This window comes from Gossypium raimondii, chromosome 8, assembly GCF_025698545.1.
Source record: "Gossypium raimondii isolate GPD5lz chromosome 8, ASM2569854v1, whole genome shotgun sequence".
NCBI lineage: Eukaryota > Viridiplantae > Streptophyta > Magnoliopsida > Malvales > Malvaceae > Gossypium > Gossypium raimondii.
Genome location: NC_068572.1, coordinates 28,496,551 through 28,503,466, shown reverse-complemented (window position 1 = coordinate 28,503,466; position 6,916 = coordinate 28,496,551). Strand labels below are relative to the sequence as shown.

The 6,916-nt window shown below is 33.4% G+C and overlaps 1 long non-coding RNA gene across 1 annotated transcript; it reads right to left on the bottom strand.

Annotated features, from left to right (window-relative positions):
- Positions 1-4,157: 4,157 nt before the first annotated feature.
- On the bottom strand, positions 4,158-6,503 carry LOC128042926 (uncharacterized). Its single transcript, XR_008198527.1, has 2 exons — positions 5,821-6,503; positions 4,158-4,879 (listed from the first exon to the last, which is right to left on the bottom strand). It is a non-coding gene; the product is annotated as an uncharacterized LOC128042926 (long non-coding RNA).
- Between the last annotated feature and the right edge of the window lie 413 nt (positions 6,504-6,916).

The window sequence follows — 6,916 nt, the reverse complement described above, 5'->3', positions numbered from 1 at the left end:
ATAAATAAATATGTATACAGGTACATATAAAATATATATGTATATATAGATTAAAAATAATTAAATAATATCTACATTACCAAAATTAATTAAATGAAAAGAATATGTATATATATAAATATGAGAAAATATTAGTTTAAAAAAATATAAATATGTACATAAAAAAATAAATATACATATATATTAAAAAAATAATTACATATGAAAATTATAAAAATAAGAATAATAATTACATTATTAAAATTATTTAGTCTTAAGAAAATATATATATAAAAAAACTAAATTGAACTGCAAATAAAAAAACTGGGGTAAATCTGCAAATAAATAAAGCCCAAAGGACCGTATTGAACGCGCGAATAATATGTAGGGACCGGAAGGGCAATTTTCCCTTTTCCTCTAAACGGCATCGTTCCATAGGGACCAAATTGAAATTGAAAATAACTTAAAGGTGAATTTAAAAATAAAATAAACTTAATTGTAAAAATATTAAAAGGCGGAGGGGCTAAAAGCGCAATTTGCCCCTCCGCTCAAAAACACGCGGATCATAGGCTGGGTCGGGTCGGCCTTTGCCCCAAAATGACGCCGTTCTGGGCGTCTATATAAACCACTAACCCTACAAAAAAATCATTTTAAACACTTTTTAAAAAAAAAACAAAAAAAAACCTCTGAAAAAGCTCTCCCCCTCTCCAGCTCTCTGGCCAAGGCCCGATCATCGGCCGATCATCGGCCACCGCACCGGCCGCCGATCTCTGGCGCTGGCACCACCGTCTGCGGTGGCCGAAAATGGGGAAAACTTCAGATCCGGTTCCTCCAAAGCCCCTAAACCTATATTTGGCCCCCAAACCCTCAAAATACCGCTGGAAGAATACCAAATCTCCGAGAAACCTTTCGGTTTCCGGCCGTTCACGGCGATTCTGGGCACCACTCAGGTTGTTTCTTTCTCTTTTATTTTTTTTGTTTTATTTGTATGTAGAATAAAAAATAAAAAAATACTAAATATAACAATAAAAAATGCAAATATCAACCTTTTTGATTGATTTACTCTTTGTATAGAACTCTCGGTTTACTGTGGAAATGCCCTTTTTTATTGATTTTCGGATCCTTTTTACAGTATATTCATGGCTTTTTTATAGCCGAAGTAAAACACTAAGTAAATCTGTTTTTAGCGATTTGATTCGCAAGTTTTTGATTTTTTTTCCATATCTGTTTGATTTTTTTCCTTGTTGTGCAGGTGAAGGCGTGCGGCTCATGTGGGGCTTGGTTGCGGCGCGAGTTCACCCCTGAAACCCTAGGGTTTCCTGAATCTATTTTGGGCCACTGCATTTGGGCCTCTGTTTTATATTGGTTTGGGCTCTTATTGGCCTGTCTGTAATTCGGGCCTTTTACCCTGGCCAAAATAGGGTATTACAAACATAAAGAAAAAGTCAACTCTTAGACCAACACATAGAACCGATGACTCGTAAGGATCCAAAGACTCTTTCATTATCAAGAAATTTCCTACTTAAACCTTCATAATAAGGAAAGATATCAATTATAGACACCAACCTCATCTTCACTAAAGGCTCTAACATTGCCAACTACCACACCATTTGATGATCTCCTTGTGTAATGTCTAAAGGATCACAATTATGTCTCAATACTACATAACTTTCTACATACTGACATACATAACCTTCAAGCTCAACTGGTTCACCAATCATTATCTAGCCCAAGTTATATTTAACAACTATCGGCCATAAGTTTCCATTAGAACTTCCCTTGGTACAACCAAAAGTTATTCAAAGTCAACAAGCTCCTTACCTTCAAAAGGATCCCAATTTTATTACGACAATATTGATCCCATATAGTCTTTCCATCTAAATTATTTTTATAGCTACAAAATTTAGACGAACGTAACATCCTCCTCATGGGAAATAAGAAACCATCTTCTGCAGCATTTGTTATACAAAAGTACTTTTATCGGTCTAAATACAAGAAATTTTATACAAATTCAATTGGAGGAATATGGTGATTCACCACAAATAACACATCTCCAAACTATCACTTGCTCAAACATCGGAGCAAATACAAAGTTCTGAAACAATCTAGGCTAGATACCCCTTCTCCTACAATAAAAGAAGAATGCAAGCAAGATACACCATAAATTTCTCAACAATTAGCATTGAGCGATTCCATACTCAAGTAAACATAAAAAGAACCCTCTCCCACTTTCTTCTACCCCTAGAGGGGACAATGAAAGTATAGTTATGGTGTAGCAACCTAATGCCTAAAAGCCCTAACACCACCATTGTTTCTCCTTCAGTGATACAATCCCATGAGTTGCCTACTATAAGAACACCAAATTTCCTATAAAAACGATGCTGGGAGAAGGGCTGGTTCTTTCTCTTCCACTATTTTCGTTACCTTTACAAGCTATAACAGACAAACTTAATAACTAATCACTACAATCTAACCATAAAATGAGGTAGAAGTAAAAGTCAAAATACTTAACCAAAAATAATCATCACAAGAAACTCCCAAAGAACTTGAAAGTTCAAAAATAAAATGACCATACTTATAGGCGCTAAAATGAAATGCCTCTTAAAAATCAAAAGGATAAAAAAGGCCATTTAATCAACCAACAACATGTGGAGGGACAAAAGTCACACCGTTCCAAGTTCCAATAAGGCATATCACATTAAATACATATCACAAAAGTATAAACGAATAGATGTTACATGTGATTCAAGTTACACACTCCTACGCACTTCTTCAATAACCACAAAAAGAAGAAAGCTTTCTAATATTGAAAAGAAATCTCTCTACAAAAGACAACATGATATCACTCAATCAACTACGTCAAACAAATATCTAGGAAAGGTCACTTTATAATATATCTCTCAACTAGGGAGACAATTATTATATATAACCAAGCTCGCTCCACTTAAAAGAAGAGATCACCCATGAGAAATTCACCTTGCCCATATATAGCATGCCTTGCCCGGAGTTCCAAAGTAGTGAGCTGAAAAAGGGCTCGCCATATCGGAACCTCGCTTGACTGAAAGCTTATGTGGCCATTACAAAATCCTGAGGATATCTACCCAGTACATGTTTACTTCAACTCCCAAGACTTATGCTTTAACATAGCCATATCATGTGTCATCATGCCACATTTGGTTGCATCCTACCAAAATTTTCCATTACTTACACCATGTCTGGTTAGGGTGAATGGAATAGAGATGTAATGAAATAAAGCTGTAATAAGTAATTCAATTGTTTGGTTTAATGGAATGGAATAGAGTTGTAATAGTATTCTTGTGGTTGGTTGAATAGATTAGATATTGTAATAACATAAGGAAAAAGGCTTAAATGACCAAAGTACCATTAGCAAAACTTTTTTAGGTACATGTTATTGTTATTATTATTAAATTTTAAAAGATTATTATTAAATATAATTTAATAAAATAAAAAATAATTCGATCATATTTTAACATAATTATTATTAAATAAATTTTAATAAAATAACATATAATTTAATAACATTTTTAATATAATTATTAATAAAATATGAATTAATAATAATATATATTATTATACAAATTATATATGACCTACTTTATTATTGAGTGATAGCAATAGCAATAGTGCATCCTACTTTATTATATATAACATATAATTTAATAACTTTGCTCCAAATCCTAGTTTTCTCATTGTGATCTTCATTTAGGCATAGGAACATTGTTTGTTTGATATTAGGTGTAACGTGCAAGTGTTTTTCCCCCTTTGATTACTATGCTCTGCTATTAAGAACATATCTTGACAATTTTGTAGATGACATGGGAGCCTTTTTTTATCCTCAATAATGAATCTATTTAGGTGTAGGAATCAGCAAAGGAACTGTGATTTTATTTTCATTTTTAGATTATACCTGTTGAGAAACCCTGTCTTTCGTTATTGCTACATAAATTGGAATGTATATACGAGTATGGTTTGTGATTATCGGCTAGCAGAAGAAGTTTTCAAAGCTGGTGTTTCGTTTTGTATGCATAAAGGTGGTTGTTCCTTTGACATGTTAAGTGGTAAGAGTTATTTGAAGTGCATGAACCATTGCAGAACAGTTTGGCTGTTGTTTATTGATGATATCAATATGGGTGGAAGAGCAGGGCAGATTAGCAATATGTTCAAAAAGAAGCAATTTTCATTCACATCAAATCATTTCAATATGCAGTCAATTTACAAAATCCAAACACCCTTGAGTTCATGAAGATAATACACAAGTGGTTTCACACTGATCAAACTATTGCAAACTCCCTGCCTCAGAAGGACAACAAGCACTCAAAATCAACTCGAAAAAGATTTGTAATAAACAAGATCAAGAATGCACAGAATTATAAGAAGAGAATCACATTGTCAACTTCACACTGGTTTTTGCACTTGGGAATTTCTGTTTAGAGAACAAGGCATATACTTGTTCTCTTATTTTGCTTCTTTTTCTTTGCAGGCTGAAGAACAACCTTGATAGCAGCATCAAATACAGCTGTAACATTCTACAAATTTCAACACATAACTTCTGAACTTCTAGAAAGAATGAACTTTTAAATGAATGTTGTCATTCATTAATTCCTCCAATGTACAAACTTAAATCCAAAGTAAGATGTCAAATCAGTGTCGGTGCTCAATGAATTGATTTTGTCATAATTTGATCTTTCTATTAATTTAAATATTGTAAGATTGCACTTGGAAGGAATGGAAGTATATCAGGATCCTCCAAGTACATGTGATAGGCACTTTGGGCTAATAGTTTCATCACAAATGACACAAATGCTATACGAACCTGTTGTGTCTTCGAGCTGCACTCTATGTATGCTAGTGCTCCTATTTGCTTATTCAGTCCAAGACCCTGGCAATAGAATTGAAATATTTGAGTATTCAGATTACAGCAAGAACAAGAATGTATGATTTGCAATCGAGAAGCACAACAGATGAATTTATCTTCTTCTTTGACACACTATAAAAACGTCGTCTTTTTAGTGGTCGAATTTAGGTTTGGCAAAAGTTGAACATGTCTACTTAAAGATGATATCGACAGATATAATATCTGCTACTTGGAATGGATTAAAACTCTATACCTTGCTCATTAGATGAGCATAACACTAAATTTGTGAAAGGATGGACTAAACTTTAAAAAGTTGGAACCTGTTCATCCCCCATTGCAGTCTGCCTATACATGTTTTTGAAAAAAGGTTTCTCTTTGTTTGTTTTCTGTAAAGCTTTCATAATTGCAGCAACTTACCCAATCCAATGATAACTTGTGCATATTATGTTCGATGTAGTGAAAAAACTAAAATAGTACACGCCCTAGGATAATCCAAATGGAACTGTCTGTTATATCTTAAATTTGCATCCAATATAAATTTATTAACCGAACAAAAGCATGCTTGTCCATAAATGATGATAGATAATCAAATAGAGCTTGTAGCTAGAAAATCAAATGCAATTGAAGTATGTATACGTTATGTGCATTCATTTCTTTTTCGCTCTTTGTTTATTGTTGTTCATGTTGGATATAGGTGAAATAAATTTGTCGAATTGATAATGAACATACATGAGAATAAAATGATGAATTTTCAGGAAAAAAAATAGTTATAAAGAGAAGAAAAAGCAACTTTTATGAATGTAAGAAGTGGAAAAAGAAACAAGAGAAAGCACTTCATATTAGTGAGCTCTAGTTTATTTTCATTAGACATGGCTCAATTATTCAGAGCATTTTGAACCCGGATTGATAAGTAAAGGCATGACCAATTGCAGAAGCAATACATCAAGGAAGAGAGAATCCATCACCTAGTTTGGTCCCCACAAGAACAATCGGCGCTGTCGGAGCATAATGTCTCAGCTCTGGAACCCACTTCCCCAACACAACAAGGAGAATAAAATACATAAAAGGAATAAAAAAAAACTAGTAGTAAATACATTTCATAAGCTAAGCACAAGGAGAAGAGAACTCACTAAAGATTTAGACTTCAAAAATAAGTAACTAATGAGGAAAATCTTGATCCCAAAATAGGGAAATAAACTCGTGATTCAACATACTAATTTGCATAAGAAAAAATCAAAACAATCATCAGTTTTAGGGTTACTTATGCTGCACAAGCTTCTTTGAAAATTACTTGCTTTCGGTTCAAGAAATCTGAATAACTATTGAGAAACTGGTTAGCAATACTATGATCTGGCATTCTTCAATTGAGTCAAGATTTTTTTCCTTGCTGAAGATTTTGCCGCTAATTGAGAAATTTCTACTATCTTGATTCTTATGAGGAAAAGATTGAAGAAGTTGGTGAGGCAAAATTATGTTTTAGGGTTTTGGAAATGGAGAAGGGAATGAATGTGGAGGTTGTAGTTGAAAGTGCATAAAGAACGATGATGAAAAAATGAGGGCAAAAATTAAAAAGTAATCTTTCAGTGTTCCTATCGTGCTCTGAATGGGCAATTTAGAGGTTGGGGAAAAGAATGGTATTTAGCCTCTATTCAATGATTAATGGGAATAGAGAGCTAAACAACAACACTTGTAATAGGTATTTCATTAAACCAAACAATAGTTTATGGTGGGCCTACAGAATTGAGTTGTAATGGCATAATCATTACATTGTACCAAATAGGGTGTTAATCTTTATCCCTATTCAACAGGACACTTGTTTAGTAGGATCCACAATGAGTCCTTTAAGTTTTAACTAGACCTGTTCATGGTCTAGGCTACCTACCTAGGTTTGAAAGTTCGCCCGAAATTTATAAGGGTTTGAACAAAAATATTAGGCTCAAAAAATAGGATTGGACAGAAAAATTAGGCCTGTTTAAGCTCTGGCTTGAACATTCAAGGCCTAAGCTCGGCCCGACCTATTTTTAAGTTTATAATACTTTATATTATGTTATTTTTATATAT